This window comes from Petaurus breviceps, unplaced genomic scaffold (assembly GCF_028583685.1).
Source record: "Petaurus breviceps papuanus isolate PSGF00001 unplaced genomic scaffold, PetGlider_PUasm1.0 419, whole genome shotgun sequence".
Classification (NCBI taxonomy): domain Eukaryota; kingdom Metazoa; phylum Chordata; class Mammalia; order Diprotodontia; family Petauridae; genus Petaurus; species Petaurus breviceps.
This window is the reverse complement of record NW_027186324.1, coordinates 4,563,068-4,580,537: the sequence shown is the minus strand read 5'-3', so window position 1 is coordinate 4,580,537 and position 17,470 is coordinate 4,563,068. Positions and strand designations below refer to the sequence as shown.

At 37.8% G+C, this 17,470-nt stretch overlaps 1 protein-coding gene across 8 annotated transcripts in view; it reads right to left on the bottom strand.

Moving 5' to 3' along the window:
- The window catches only part of LOC138171194 (interleukin-1 receptor type 1-like), a 75,092-nt gene extending 61,875 nt beyond the window's left edge, over positions 1-13,217 (bottom strand). For 7 of the 8 annotated variants that reach the window (XM_069100578.1, XM_069100579.1, XM_069100577.1 and 4 more), the window contains exon 1: positions 12,872-13,216. The gene's annotated coding sequence lies outside the window, so the exon portion shown is untranslated. Of the gene's footprint in view, positions 1-12,871 lie in introns of all 8 variants that reach the window. The other variant, XM_069100565.1, reaches the window with a different exon arrangement.
- Between the last annotated feature and the right edge of the window lie 4,253 nt (positions 13,218-17,470).

Here is a 17,470-nt window from a genome sequence, read left to right as displayed (position 1 = left end):
TTAGCAAATCAGTTACGAATTCTTGATTCACATGAACTAAAACGTTCATTGAAAATGCAAGGCAAGAATATAATATCAATTAATAAAAATAAATTTTAAAATATTTATTAAACATTTACTATATTCCAGGCACTTATTCCTCATACATGACGTTCCCCTTCTCAGTTCAGGGCCTTTTACATCCCCCATGCCTGGCATGCTCCCCTTCATCATCTCTCCCTCTTTCAGCTTCCCTAAACTCTTTCAAGAACAGGTTCTCATTTCTTAATTCTGTTTTCCCTCTATCCCTACATACATACATACATACATACATATCTACACACATACATAAATATGCACACAATATACATGTATGCGTGCACATATATGTGCATGTGATTTTACATGTTGTTTGCATGTTGTCTTCCAGGGACTATATTTTTGCTTTTCTTTGTATCATCAGTGATAAAAATTGTGGTTGGCACAAAAAAAAGGAATTACTAAATGCTTACTGACTGGCCAGCATCGGGAAGGACTGAGAAAGACCTTTTGTTTCTTTGTTTTTTTTGAAGGGGTGTAGCGGCCAGCACCCCAAGCGTCCTCAGGGTTTGCAGCTACCACAGGTTCTTGGATCTGCTTTGTTAAAGGAAAGCAACTCAAAATGGGTTAACAAGCTTACTTTAATCAGTCAGACATATATCGTTTACCTTGTTCAGGAGAAAAGGTCAGCACCCCGAACTTCAAAGTATACAGGCAGAATTATCAAGACAGAAACAGATCAAGTAGACAGATTTCCAAACTGTCCAACTGTTACATCCATCCCCAGTCAACATCTGGGTTTTTTAAAACCGGGGGGGGGGGGCTCTGGACAACAGCTTCCCAGAATACAGATCAAATCACAGAACACTTCTCAAAGTGAGTCCCAAAACAAAGCTACACATCAGGGCTTATATAGCCTTCTCCTGGCTCAGAGAATGTAACAACCTTATTGACTCACTGGCCAATCAAGAAGTATCTACTGAAAAACAAGCCTCCCACCCCAGGCTTCAGGTGCACTTTAGCCTAGGGGCCAGGAAGATCTTACAAATTTATATTCCCATTACAAGGGGGGAAGGCAGGGCAGTTGGGGTTAAGTGACTTGCCCAAGATCTAGTAAATGTTAAGTGTCTGAGACTGGATTTGAACTTAGGTCCTGATGACTCCAGGGCCAGTGCTCTATTCACTGTGCCACCTAGTTACCCCTGAGAAAGACCTTCTAAAGAAGATAAGATTTAAACTGAGTCATGAAGGAAGCCAGAGAGATTAAGAGTCAGGCATACACAAAATGGCATAGAATTCAAATTTTTAAGGAAAAGTTTAATGAGTTATAGCAGGAAATAGATGGTAAAACTATATTAGTAGGAAACTTCAATGCACTTTTCTCAGACCTAGATAAATCTCATATTAAAAAAAATTAAGAAAGAAGCTAAGGAGATGAATAGAAATTTTAGAAAAGTTGATATCATAGACCTGGGGAGAATTTTGAATTGGAATAGAGAGTAATATACATATTTCTCAGCTGTGGAAGGTACTTTTACAAAAATTGACTATGTATCAGGGCATTTAAAAAACTCACAAATGTAGAATTACAAAAATATTGAATACACCTTTTTTCTGACTATAATGCAATAAAAATTATATTCAAGAAGGACCCTTAGAGTATAGATGAAAAAATCATTGGAAACTAGCAAATTTAATCCTAAAGATTGAATGAGTCAAGGGATAAACCATAGAAACAATCAATAACTTCATTAAAGATAATGACAACAATAAGATAACATACCAAAATTTGTAGGATGCCATCAAAGCAGTACTTAGGGGAAATATTATATCTCTATATACTTGCATTAATAAAAGAGAGGAAAGAACAAATCAAATAATTGAGTATGCACCTAAAAATGAGTTTAAGAGGGAGAAGTGATAATAAGCAAAAATATGAATGTGAAAGATGCAGGAAACAGAAAGTAGGCCAGTGTAACTAATTATAGAGTACATGGAGAAGAATAAAATGTAAAGGGATTAGAACTGTAAGAAAGGGCCAGATTGGGAAGAACTTTAAATGCCAAAGATAAGGCTTTATATTTGATACTAGAAGTCAGACATGTACTTTTCAAAAATTACCTTGACAACTGAGTGGTGTACAGATTGGAGTGGAGAGGGACTTGAAGTAGGGAAGGATAATTTAGTATTTTTGGTGAGAGTTAATGAGGGCCTAAATTGTTGTGAATGGAGAAAGGAAATGATATGAAAGATGTTGTGAAAGTAGTAGCAAAAAGAATGGGCAATACATTGGCTATATAGGGTGAGTATGAGTGAAAGGAATTAAGAATGATTGCAAATTAAGAATAATTGCAAAATTAAGATCACAAATCTAGATGATTTCAAGGATGGTTGTATACCTGACAGGAATAGGGAAGTTCAGAAAAGGGAAGAGTTTGCTGAGAAAGATATTAAGTTCTGCTTTGGAATTCTGATTTTTTTAGTTAGTAAGTTTAGTTTTTTAGTTAGTTTAGTTTCAGTAACTTCTAGTTACCCTGACATCCCAGTTTCTTAGTGTATTCAGTTAATATGACCTATTCTTCCACTCTTCCTCAGCTACACAAAAATGCATGTGAACACTCCCATCTTTTGAAGTCCAACTTTCCTTTCTCTAGATATAATCTTTTATTTTTCCATCTTGTTAAGCTTGTTTTTCATCCTCCCTGTGATTCTCCATTTTCTTCACTTTTCTGCAGATCATTACTCCAATACTGGGTATAGTCCCCTCCCTTCCTTATTGTGACACCTTGGTAAATCAATTCAACTTTTCATTCTCTTCAGTTATCAAATCCCCAATCTCCTAGTCTTATAACTGAACTTACCAAACCCTCATCCTAGGTTACTCACACACCTTCTTTTGCTTCTGTTGAAGCATACTGTCAAAATGACCTAAAAATCACAAAATCATGTTGATTGGGTCTATTATAAATTTCTGTTATCCTATTTCAACTTGGACTTCACTGCAAAAAGGAAATCATTCTATTCCTCCATAAACAATTCATTAACCCATATTACATAGCAGATTTTCCAAAACTTTTCATTTTTCCTCAATTCTAATGCACCACCACCTCTCCTCACCCTCTTAGCTGAAGATATTGTCTCATACTTCACTGGAAAAAAGATGAGTCCATTCATTAATTGAGTCCATTCCCTCTAATCTCTCATCATTCAGGCATCCCTCTTCACCTTTTAGTCTAAGAAAAAGAGATACTATTTTTCTCAACAGGGCCAGCTCCACCATATGTTACCGTTGTTCTCATCCCCACCATGTCTGCTAATAGTCCCCACTATCATTGCCACTCTTTTATCTTCAATCTCTTCCTATCTACTGGTTCCTGCACTACCTACAAACACATTCATGTGTCCCTATAAGGACAGGCAAAGAGGGATTTTTTTTTTTACCGGATTGAATTCTAGTCAATCAGAGACTTGTATGTGAATTGAGTTTTTGTCAATCAGACATGGATATTGAGTTCTAGCCAATCAGACATGTGTATTGAGTTTTAGCCTATCAGATATGGATAGTGAGTTTTAGACAATCAGATATTGAATAGAACTGTATATAAAGAGAGCTGGTCGTGTGAGACAGTAGACACTGAGAGAGCCAACTTTGAGAGAGCCATCAGTATTGAGAAGAAGAAAATTAAGAAAAGAGACCTCTGAGAGTGGAGAGGAGACCTCTGAGATGGGAGAGGAGACCTTTGATGACAGAGACTTGCTGAAGGAGTTTCTGAGCTGTAAAACCAAATAGAACTGTAGGGAAGAAGCATACTGTCAAAATGCCTCCTGCCCATGGGAAGGAGGCTTAGCTTAAGCCCTCCTTTTAAGAGCTGTTAACATAGAACTTCTGGACTTTGGAGTTGAATTGAGATGGTGGTGTGGTAGTGTGTGTTTTTGCCCTGTTAAGCTTTGTTTTCCCAGAGGCAGAAGCCTTGGGCAGGAGCCCCTGGAGCCTGCTGTCAGGCAGGAGCTTGGAGTGGAGCAGTCCCCATGAGCTGAGACCTGGAGCAGGATCAGAGAGCTGCCTACATGTGAAACCAGGCAAGAAATGGGGTGGTCAACCTACAGAGGAAGAGCCATGGGACTTGGAAGTCAACCTCAAGTCAAGATGAAAAAGGACTTGGACACTTTGTATTAAGGGGATTGTTCTTGCCATGACCTAGGAGTGGATGGTGTGGTATTTTCTGCTACCTCTTAAGGACGTGTCATGCTAGGGAAGACCCTAGCGTGGGACCCCTTGATTTTGGGGATGCAATGATATGTGCTGCATAATGTGTTGTGCTAAGGAAGACTCTAGACTGGGATCCCCTGATTGTGTAAACAAGTATTGAGGAGAATGCTACTGAATGTAATGATATATGCTATAAGCCATATGACATACTGAGTGATATGAGATATATATAGAGATTAGATGATATGTTTTGCTTAAGGATGTTGCTATGAATGCTATGTTTACTTTATTGAACAATGGTTATTTTATTGCTGAATAAATAGAGAGTTCATTATACTATGCAACTAGACCCTTAAAATTATTCACAGCAGCAATCCTCAGGTGTGCTGCCGTGATTGGCATTACATTCCCCCATCTTAAAAAAGATTCTTCATTTGATTCCCAGCTATTGTGCTATACATCTCATACCTATCTTGGCTAAACTTCTATAGAAAGCTGTCTACATTTGGTACCTCGCCTTCTTATTTTCTCACTCAATTCTAAACCCTTTAGTAATCTTTTTTTTTTAAGCAATTGGGGTTAAGTAACTTGCTCAAGGTTACAGGGCCAGGTTTTCTGGGTGTGGTGCTAAGTATCTGAGACCAGATTTGATCCCCAGGTCATCCCGACACTGGGGACGGTACTCTTACTCGCTGAGCCACCTGGACACCCCTAAGCAATTGGGGTTAAGTAACTTGCTCAAGATTACACGGCCAGGTGTTTCTGGGTGGGTGCTAAGTGTCTGAGCCTGGATTCGATCCCCCAGGTCATCCCGACACTGGGGCTGGTGCTCTTACTCACTGTGCTACCTGGCCTCCCCAGCCTTTAGTAATCTTGCTGCTAATTTCATCATTTGACTAAAACTACTCTAGATACCAAAGATCTAATTACTACATTCAATAATATTTTGTCATTCTTACCCTATTTGACCCCTCTGTAGCATCTGACACTTTTTGCCATCCTCTGTTCTGGATATTTCCTCTCTCAAAGGTTGTTTAAGACTGCTCTCTCCTGGTTCTGCTACCTGTCTGGCTGGTCCTTCTCAGTCTCCTTTGCTGGCTTGTAACCTGAATCATACTATCCCACTAATGCACATAGTATCCATAGGGAAAGTGCACACATACTTAAAATCCTGGGGTAATGAGGTACGTGTGTAGGGAATACATTGTAATTGTAAGAAACATCAACTATGATTAATTCAGATAAATTGAGAAGACTTTTATGAATTGGTGCATAGTAAAATAAGCAGAACCAAGAGAAAATACACACAATGATCCCAATAATGTGAAGGAAAACAGCATAAAAAGATACCAAGACTTGTCTTAGTTCAATACGATGACCAGAAACATGTAGAAAACACGGGCCATTATATCTATATATCCTAGGAAAGTATTCCCTTTGGAAGGGCCCAGGAATGTTCCCCTAGGGTGTGTCACTATGCCTGGCCCATGTTCTGCTTGCCTGCCAATTTCTATGACCAGTCTTGAATGCTGGCAACTAGTTAGAAGCATATACAGGAGAAAGCTAGTGAATTACAGGTAGTGGAAAAGTGATAAGCTGTCATCAGGCAAAGCCAGTGTGTCAATTTGTTTTGTCTAATTGTAATTCTTTTGTTACAAGGGATGATTCAGTTGGAGGGCAGTTTGTTGGGAGGTGACTTCAGTGTTAAAAAAAAAAACAAAAGCATCAATGCAACATTTAAAAATCAAAACCAGTAGTTCTGAACATGTAGTTGCCCCCACTCTCCACTTCCACCTCTCCATTCTCCTGAAGGTGGGTAAAAGGCCAAGGAGCCACTGAAAGGTGTCCCAGAACTTGTATATATACCAAGTATCATTTTAATGTGCTCTGTTTATTTGATTAATTTATTGAAAGGAACAATTCCCAGTAAACTCAAAACTTCTAGAATGACAAGACGTATTCCACAGAAGATAATCTCTCTTAGAAAATCTGCTTTTCTAGCAATTTCCCCTGCTTTGATCAAGCACCTCTGGTATAGCCAGAAGTTTTCAGAATTTACCCAATGAATTATTGCCAAGCAAGTGAAGTACTGAGCTAAAATTGTGGCAAAGGCTTCTTCAGCTAAAGTGGGTTTTTCTAAAGCAGCCATTTCCATTGCCCGTAGCTTCTAGTAATAGGTGAATTTTGTTTCTCCCTGGAACTGGGTAATTATTTAGAAAATACTCTAGCATGAAGACTCAACCAATGTTTCTTTCTCTGTTGATTTGGGATTTCAAAGAAAACTTTCCTATTAGGGCAGTTTCTGTAAATTAAATCACCCTGCTTATACATTTACTTTTGTCCATTGCTACTATTTTTCTATCTTATTTTCTGGGCCATGGAGTTGGGCGAGGACTATTGCCATCTATTCTTAGCCATTCCAAAATCGACTAATTTGAAGTTGATGATAAGTAACAAATCATAAAATCTAATGTAGGTTTTAATTTCCCACATTATTGCTATGGGAGAAAAATTAATCTGCTTATGTTCTTTAGTGAGTCATCTCACTAATCTACTTTATGTGGTAATCCAGAAAAATGAACATGTTTAAATTCTGAATCAAATTCATTTAAAAGGCTCATGAAGGGGAGCTCTTACGATAATAAAAAATCAAATGCTTAATCACTCAGCTTTTATCATGACTAAAAATGTAACTATGTTAATTTCTATATGATATGTACACATGTCTATGTAGAGAGTGGTTTGGAGCAGATGGGTGTGATACTAATCTGCTTTATCAGATTCCTTCTGACCATACATACGTAGCAACAGTTTTCTTTGAAGTTCACCAGTGAAAATTTTGCAATCTTCTATACCGTAATTGAGTTTATAAGATATTGCTACTTCTAGTCAGTACCATTTCTATTGCACTTTTTTTTTTTACTGGAAATTTCAGAAGATAAAAGAATGGAAATTATACTTTGAGGGTTGACTTGTGGTTTCACCTACATAGGTATTCCTTTCCACTAACTGACAGAATCAAGGAACTTGATTCAAGTTCAAATCTGGCCTCAGATACTGTGTGATGCAGGGCAAGCCGTTTAACCTCTATTGCCTAAATCCACGGGAGAAGGAAATGGCAAAGCTTTCCATTATTTTTGCCAAAAAGACTCCATGGACAGTACTGGTGTGCTACAGATCCATGGGGTCATGAAGATTCAGACGTGATTACACAACAACAATAGCAACATGCAGGGGCGGCCAGGTGGCTCAGCGAGTAAGAACACCGGCTCCAGTGTCGGGATGACCTGGATCAAATCCGGGCTCAGATACTCAGCACCACACCCAGAAATAACTGGCTGTGTAACCTTGAGCAAGTTACTTAACCCCAATTGCTTTAAAAAAAAACAATAGCAACATGCAAAGAGGACTAACTAAATGTGTAAACAGGACTCGTGCCCTCACAACCTTGACAATTCATGGACGTGATATATGTACGTGTCCTTATCCATTTTTTTAAATGGTCCAGTATTTCTGAACTACCGAGAGAATACATCCTTTCACCTATGTTCTGCTTTACTGCATTCCTAGGCATAGGTTTCTGCTACTTGCAATGAAGTTAAGGATAAAGTTCTCTAGGATTATGGCTAATGGCATGCCATACTGAGTGTAACTCAGTCGCTAATCATTGTACTTGTGAATACGGCTCCCAAATCCCTGCCTGTGACTCTGAACAGAATTTTTGGAAAATGCTTAATGGTAGCTGAATTTGACTATGAAGGGTTCTCATGAAATAATTAATTATAGAAAGCCACAATACTCTAAGTCCCTAGAGAAACAGTAAGAAAATTAGTAAGAGCACTTTCCCTTTTCTTATACTTTCTTTTCTCCCTCCCTTCTCACCTCCTCTTTTATTTCCTGCCCACTGGTTCCATTATTACTGGGCTCCTTTGCTTATAGCTCCTACTAAGCATTGCTTAAAGGACCCCACAGAACACGTGCAATGTGGCCTGTGGTAATAGCCTAGATCCCCTAATGGCCTATGGATTGAGTGTAGAAGCTTTCTATAGAGAAGGAAATAACAAACCACTCTGCTATCTGTGCCAAGAAACCCCCAAATGGGGTCAAAGAACTGGACATGATTGAAATGGCTGAACAATGAAAAAGGCTTTCTAAGCTTGGAAGAATTTGCTGTACTGAAAAAGTCATAATTTAAATAATCAAATAATGTTCCTAGCATTCCATTTGGTACTTTAAAGTGTCAGAATTGTTTGATAGTGACTTACGTGCTATTTACTGGTGGTGATTAACACCTGATATATTTGGAGTTGCTGGCATTGAGACCCACAGGTTTTCTTGTAAGTTCTAAACTGCTGATGGAATATCTGCCTTCTTAAACACTCACACGATGCCTCTGCCTTTTCCTTTCTTCCCTGAATTCCAGGATTTATGTGACTTGCTCTTTTAGTTCATAGCCACTATCTTTTCTTCCATTCTTTTTTTCCTGGTGAGGAGTACAGATTTCTACTTCTCCTCCTTTCTTGCTGTTTCCAAAGAAGCAGTCAACTTTATTTTTCCAGTTCACTGAGGGTTTTTTTGGTAGCAGCTGCAGTAAAATAGACAGGAGTTTGAACTAGTCAATTTATACATAACTATTCTCCATTCCTATGTTAAGTGAGTGATCAGACTACATGGATTTAGTTATATAATTTGAATTCATGTCTCCAACGGACTTAGAAATACAAATTATTTTTGGATTATCCATTATTTGACTATCATTTACACTATTTCTTTCCTAAACTTCCTTGTCCACTTTCACTGACATGGTTGACTGAGGATAATTAAGTCCTGGTGCTTTAGAACTATAGAATTAGAAAGGGTTACAATAGTGTTATAGTACAGCCTGATGGTGAAGGAACCCACATGTCCAACGCATCTAATGGGTTCAATCATTTTATGGTAGTTGGGGTTTTTCCCCAAATTACCTTATTTATGCTCTCTCTTGGTTCTTCTGTGTGTCAAACTTCTCCTTTTTGTCTGTTGCCAAATCACCACTCACGTCATGCCACCTAACTGTGGGTATTGCCTAAGGCTCTGCCCTGGTCCCACTTCTTTCTTCATACTCTTATATTTGGTGACCTCATCTGCCTTCATTGTTTTAATTTTCTGTTTTATGCAGATAGCTCTCAGATCTTTATATACAGCTCTAGTTTCTCTCCTGAGCTCTAGTCCTATGAACTGCCTACCAGACATTTTGAATGTTCCATAGATATCTTAAACTCAACATGTGAAAAATAGCAAATATTTATACAATACCTTAAAGGCTGCAAAGCACTTTACATATGTTATCTCATTTCATCCTCAAAACAATGCTGTGAGGTAGATGCTTTATTCTTTCTATTTTACAGGAGAGGAAACTGAATTTGACAAGTTCCAGGAACTTGTCCAGGGTCATAAAGCTAGTAAGAATATGAGGCAGGTGAGGTGGCTAGGTGGCACAATGAATAGAGTGCTGGCCCTGTAGTCAGGAGGACCTGAGTTCAAATCCAGCCTCAGACACTCAACACAAAAACTAGCAGTGTGACCTTGGGCAAGTCATTTAATCCCACTTGTCCTCCAAAAAAAAAAAAGAATATGAGGCAGGATTTGAACTTAGGTCTTCCTGACTTTGATTCTAACATTAGATCTAGTAGACAGATAACTACTTCAAAATAAAACTCATTATCTCCTTCCTACTCAGTCCCAAAAATGTTTGATGAAGGATGCCACCATCTTTCCAATCTCCTGGGTTCACAACCTCATTATCATTCTTGATTTATCACTTCCCCATACCCCACAAATCCAGTCTATTGTCAAATCTTATCACTTCTACCTTCACAACATCTCTCATATCCTACCTTTTCTCTCTGAATAGCTAATTCAGAGACTTTAAAAGCTTAGACTTTGCAATAGCATTCTGATTTGGCCCTTCCTGCCTCAAGTCCCTTCTATCATCCTTCACATAGCTGCCATAGTGATTTTCTCCAGTGCAGGTCTGACCATGTCACTCACCTACTCAAGAAATTCTAATGGCCTCTATTTTCCTGTAGCATTAAATATAACTCTTCTTTTTGGTATTTAAAGTCCTTCACAATCTGACTCCAATCTATCTTTCCAGCCATATGTTATTCTTCTCTTACTCTATATTCCAGCTAACCTGGTCCACTTATTGTGTCTCATCCACAACACTCCTACCTCCATGCCAGAATGCCCACTTTCCTCAGCTCTACTCCATTTCATTCAATGGAATGGAAAAGCTTTTATAAACCTTTATTATGTGCTAAGTACTATACTAAGCATGAAGATAAAGACAAAAAAGTAAGACAACCCTTGATCTCAAATCCATAATCAGAGCTAGTATTCTGATTGAGAGAGGCAACACATAAAAGAAAGCTCAGTTCATGGCAGGTGGAAAGACCAGGTGATACTTGGGTTCTGGAAGGGAAGGTAATATGGCTGAAAGGATCTTGGGAAGCAATGGAAAGCATGGGGACAAACCCATGGAGTCTAAGGGCCTATATTTTTAGGCAATTCTCAGTGGTCTCTCACAAATGACCAATCACATTAGAAAAGAAAACCATGTTCATATCATGTCTCTACTCAGAAATCTTCAATGGCATCATAATGTCCACTCAAATTATTACAAAGTCTTTCATCCTAGTATTTAAGTTCCTCCACAATTTGGTCCTATTCTACTCATCCAAGCACATGTGCTACTTCTGAGTATATAGCCTTCTTTCCATTCTGTCGAGTTTTCTCATTGCCCCATTCCCATCATTTATGACATGCTTATACACACCTCTGTACCTTTTCCTCTACGTTTCCACCACCTGAAAATTTTTCCCTCCTCCATTTTGACTATCCAAATCTCTCCAGGCCTTTAAGGTGTACTTCAACTGTCCCCTCTTCCATAATGCTATGTCAGATAATTCCAGGAAGCAATGATCTCTTACTGATTTCCCATAGCACTTACTGTTTGGGTAGTATTTGGGGTGCAGGGAGAAGGCAGTGCCTACGAAGGTTTTAAAAATTATTATTATAGGCCATACAGCTTTGTCCATTAATTATTTCCTGAGTGAATGTCTTTCTCCCAATAAAACTATGAGCTTCTTAAGGACCAGGATAATTTCTTACATATTTCCTCAAAGGACCATCCCAATCATACTTCTAGTAAGAGCTCATTGAATTGAGAATTCCCTATCTTTTAGCATCTCCCCTTCTCAAGTTCTTTTTCTTTCCTACTTAATTTTTGGTTTTATTTCCTCATTTTTCTTCCTATGCTTAGAAACCATGAAAAGAACAGGATTAAGGATAGTCAAAAGGAATGCTGAATCTGAGTATATGATTTACAAATATGATACAAATTTACAGATATGATACAGATTTACAAATATGATTTACAAATGGGAATTAGTGAAATGGAAACAGTGCTGGGATGGGAACCAAAAGGCATAGAGATTCTAGTTCTAATTCTGCTCAGTTTCCTTCTCTGGAACATGAGTTGGTTGAATGTCTGGAAAACCCTCCCAAGCTTAACATTCTCAGATACTCTGATTCTATCTGCACCATTGGTGAAAAAGAGAAAATTATGCTTACACTTTAACAAATTATTTTTCAGATCCCTGTGGAATACTTTATATTGCCAGAATTTTTTCACAGTAAAACCCATTTACAACATGGTTCAAGAAGTGTTTGCCAGGTAGCTCAGAGAGTAAGAGCACTGGCCCCAGAGTCAGGATAACCTGGGATTGAATCCGGGTTCAGATACTTGGCACCACACCCAGAAATAACTGGCCGTGTAACCTTGAGCAAGTTACTTAACCCCAATTGCTTTTTTAAAAAATCAATTAATTAATTAATTAATTTTTTAAAATAAAAAAAAAAGAAGTGTTTGCCTTTACCTTATATGACTTAGGATTTGAGTTAAATTGTAATTCCTGGACCATAACAAGTTTATGTGTATTATAAGTCATTTAACCCCAATTACTTTGCATTCTCCCCTCTGAGAGAGAGAGAGAGAGAGAGAGAGAGAGAGAGAGAGAGAGAGAGAGAGAGAACTAGGGATGGCATCAGTACCACAACTGGGACAACCTGTTTCTTATACAAATTTTTATACATATTATACATATTTTGCATATTACCTAATGCATTGAATACATATCAACAGGTATAGTGGAAGGAATACTGGCTGTATAACTAGAGGACTTGAATTCAGATTCCACTTGTGACTCAGCTCCTTTTTGATGTTGGGCAAATCATTTAGCTTCTCTGGAGCTCAGTTTCCTCATCTGTATAAAGGAGCAGGACCAGAGACTTCCGAGGTCTCTTCCACACCTCAATCTGTGATACTTTTATCCTTATACATTTTTCTCTGAATATGACACAAATATATACATATGGGTCTGAATTTTCCATTTAAAGCCTAATTCACAAAGATGAACAACCTCAAATTAACTAACCAAACAAATCTGCTTTCATGGAATGACTTTTTGATAGGCATCTTTTGAAATGCCTTGTAAATATCTGCCCAAAGTGGAACTTATTGTAAAAAAAAAAAAGTAAAGTCATGAGAAAAAGGGGGAAAAAGTCCAACCTAAGTTCTGCATATACAATCAGTTATCTTACCCCAGATGTCCTTGATCATAGTGGAATTAGGAGCCCTTCAGTCTTATCCCAGCTTTTCTCTCTGGAAGGCAGCCCTCTTGGATTTCCTCAGAATGAAAACTGTTGACTTGAAGCTGATGTTCAAAGAAAAAGCATCTAGCAAAGACTAAAAGAGGGGAACTAATGCAGCCTTAGTTAGTTTCAAGGTTTTGTTTTTTGTTTTTTTTCTAAAAATCTTTCAAGTTCTATAGCCTAAAAGGATGTTATTACTTTATTAAACAGTCTCTTTCTTGTCCAATGGTCCAGAGTCTGCTTCAAGACTGAACAAAGTGGTCTTTTGCTAATACCCGTATAGTTACTCAGAGCCTGTTCAGACTTGAATCCCTCAGGAATGACATATTTTGGGAAATACGAACAGGAAACTCAGAGCCAGGCATAAAGCCAGAACATGAAGAAATGTGCCAAAGACTTGCGAAATTTAAGCATATCTTAGCACACATTGAGCTCTGGGATTACATAAAGATGTACTTCTTTCTAAATTCAAAAATGGCCTTTATGCTCATCTTAGAAAGCATTTGTTAACTTATACATAATTAATCCTACTTCTGAAGACATCGGAAGAAACATTAGTTTATAACTTCCTAAGGGCAGTACGAATGATGATTTCTTTTTCCTATGTATCATTTCTAGTCATGCTAATATAATGCTCTGCACACACAAGGTTCTCTGAGATACGTTGCCTGAATCAGTAGTGTCAAATTCAAATAAAAACTGGGGCCACTAAAGGATCCACATAAGGATCTCTGTGGGTCATATATTAACTTAGAAAATCATATATTGACATTATTTATGTTCTGTTATATTATTTATTTTTGTTAAATATTTCCAAATTATATTTTAATCTGGTTTGGGTTGCACTCTGGAGTGTTATGGACTTCATGTGATCCCAGCCCCATATTTGACACCTCTGACCTGAATGATGTACAGAGGAGGCATCAAACAGGGAGCCCTACTCCCATGTTTGGTCTGAACCAGACTCAGATGGAATTGGGAAATATTTTTAAAATGTTAATAATACAATAAAAATAGATCATGTTAATGCATGGTTTTCCTAAGTCAATATTCAGTCCACTGGGATCCTTGTGTATGCTTCAGTGGTCTCATTTCTCATGAGTTTGACACTCTTATTCATTTCTTATTGCCTCTTATTCCCTTAAAAATGTTTCATTGGGGGTGGCTAGGTGGTGCAGTGAGTAAAGCGATGGCCCCAGAATCAGGAGGTCCTGAGTTCAGTTCCAGCCTCAAACACTTAACACCCACACAAAAAAACTAGCCATGCAACCTTGGGCAAGTTACTTAACCCCAATTACCCTCCAAAAAAATGCAAAAAAAAAAAGTTTCATTAAAAGAATAAAAACTAATGTATTGACATATTACCACCAACTAAACTTCTTCATATTGAATTATACTTAAATTAATTTTAATGTATAAAATGCCCTAATAATTTTAAGTTGCTCCCTCTAATTCTTCATCAGAATTCTTTGTTCATTCATTTGTATTCACTTTTCCTCTTTGGTGGTTATAGCTAATGTGGGCTACATTATTCTTGGTTCTTTTCCCCCCACTTTACATACAGACTATAAATTCACATTATTACATACATATCTTCTGAGATTACTTTGTATAACTCCTATCTATTAGTCTTAATTGCTTTATAGCATTATATCAATGGACTACCATTTACTTTCCTACTGTTAGACATTTAGGTGGTTTCCAATTTTTTGGTGATTTCTTATAAAGCTTCTATGAAAATCTTTGTACAGATAACTTTAATGTGCATATGTATGTGTGTTATGTATGTATGTGTATGTGTGTATTTCTAACCACACTGGTGCACTATTGACAGAGCTATTATTTGTCTAGTCATTTTGGAAAGCAACGTAGAACTGTGCCATCAAAACTTACTAAACTTTGTGTACCCTTTAACCAGATACAACCTACTAAATCCATTCCCCCAAAGAATCAAAGAAAAATATATGTAAAAATATTTGGAGCATCTCTCATCATACTAGCCCTAAACTTGAAACTAAGAGGGTGTTTTCCTATAAGGGAGCAGCTGAACTAATTACGGTATATGAGTGTAATGAGAGAATATTTTGCTAAATGATGAAATGAATAATTTCAAAGGAAACAGAAGATAAAACAATACATAATGAAATGAGCAGAGCTAGAAGAACAATTTATACAATGGCAACAGTATAGAGGAAAACAACTTTGAAATTGCTTTACAATTTTGATCGATAACAGTAATAAAACATGAGTCCAGGAGATTGAAGAAGAGCTCTCAGTCTACCTTCTGCCAAAAAGGGGATAGACTTATAGAATGAGACATACATTTTTGGACATGAGCAAAGGAGGAATGTATTGTTTCTGGACTATTCCATTGGTTAAACAAAGTTTTCAAATGATAATACTCTCAAAGTATATCCCCAGTAATGAAATTCTGGAGCCAAATGGAATAATTCTTTTTGCAACTCTGTTTGTTGCCAGATCACTTTCCAAAAGGATTCAGATTTCCTGTAACACACGGCAGCAGTTTCCCAATTCTGCAAAGTGCTCTTGCAGCACTTTATCTCCACATAGGAATTTATGTAATTTGGGTTCAATTGTGTTTATTGGTATAATCTGGCCTTGTCTTGGCGTGCCCAGTTTGGATAACATGGTGGCACCCTAGAGGGGCCATTGGAGCATTCCAGATTGCCTACCATGGAGGCCTCTGCATCTCCTACCAGGAGGGTAGGGCTAGCTTCTTTTGATAGGCTACTCTTTAAAACTGGTGAGACCAAGCCAGTCACTTCTCTTTTTCTGTGACTCTTTTCTGCTCTGCTCTTTTCAGCCACTCATCTGCTTTTTCCAGAGGGAGAAAGTCACAATTCATCAACGACAAGAGTGCATAAAATCAACCAGTAAAAGAGAAAGGACTTCCCATCCTTTGCTCCCTTTTATTCCAACTCCAAGAAATAGGCCTGGGGGTATTTGTTTCTTTTCTTTCTGTTTGTCCTCAGTTCCAGGTTCTGGAGATGATCCCCATCGGACCTGGGAGGTTGAGCTATGACAATCTTGGAGTCAGCATTTCAAGAGGTATGGTACAGTCAGCCAGCCTGATATGGAAGCTCTAAGAAGCCAGGGTGTCTGAGACTCCTGAAGGGGCTTTAGGACTTGGACCTGGGACCGTACAAGATCTGAGCTAAACTATGTACCTAACCCCCTTCCCTTACCTAGAGACAAGGAAATAGAAGGGGATGGAGGAATATTATACCTCCCTGGTGTTGGCAGAGCATATTTGTATATTTAGGATTTTACCTTCAGAAGTAGATATTTCTGTGTAAAAGATAGTTTGACTGTCAGTGGCTAAATGAAATTGGGATGCAGGGAATTATCCCACTATAATTGAAGGAATACCATCAGTAGGAGCTAGAGCCTTTTGCAGACAGCCTAGATACTTTCTGATCTTTTTGATGGCACTGTAGTACCCTGGAGAGGAGAATGAATATTTAACTTACTTGGTTTTCAGGAGGTAGGGGTCAGGGCAGTCTTGTATTAAATGAATATATTAATATATTTGTCAGAGTTCATCATTCCTTCAATGTGGACAAAACTTCCAGGCCCAATAGAAGAAAAAATTTAAAATCCCAAAAGAATATGAGTATGAGTGTGCATGTATGCACACACATACACACATACATACATATATGTTTGTGTGAATATATACATATATGTGTGTATATGTCTTTATCTATATCTATCTATAGTTTTAAACTTTGATGAAGATGCCCAGATCTTACGGCTCACATAGACTTCTTCTAAAAATAGTTTTGCTATAACTTTGAATGAAAAAGTGAATTTCATCAGTAAAATTATATTTCTCAGTCTTCAGTACCCAAATCTTTGCATCATCTTTTTGCTGTGAGAGATAGCAAAGGGTTAAGTTTCTACAAGGCCCTGGACTGAGGTAACAAAACAACATTAGTCTTCTTCTCACTGGTTGCCCCCCCAAAAAATTTGGTGTGTAGATATGCACAAGTAAGGGATTGAAGGATGTTTCCCTCTGATTGTGTAGAAGGGTCAAATGAATAATTATGATAATAAAGGATTATCAACTGTAACTCTCATTGGCTGTCTCCAAATTTGGTGCATAATGAGGGATTGGAAAACACAGTCCTCTCAGAGGATACTAATTCACAAATAATTATGGTAATGAAGGATTGAGATTGCTTTGCGATGATTACCTTGAGATTGTGAGCCCACCTCACAAACCAATGGTGATTAGGATAACAGAAGCATGTGAGCTTCCCCAATTTGCACTGAGGGCTGTGCCCTTTCTCATGAGAAAGAATAAAGACCTTTTCTGATCTCTGACTCAGATTCCGATTTTGAAGATCTGGCAGTGGTTTCTATCCCACACATTGCCCATAGCAAACATTTTGGTTTTTCTTCATAGTAACCATTATAGCAGCTGTTTTTGTTTTTTCCCCTGGTTTTACTCTTTTTCCATTTAAAGAAACTGATCTCCCAAGGTGCTAAAGGAAACATTTGTATATTTGTACTTGTAAATCTACA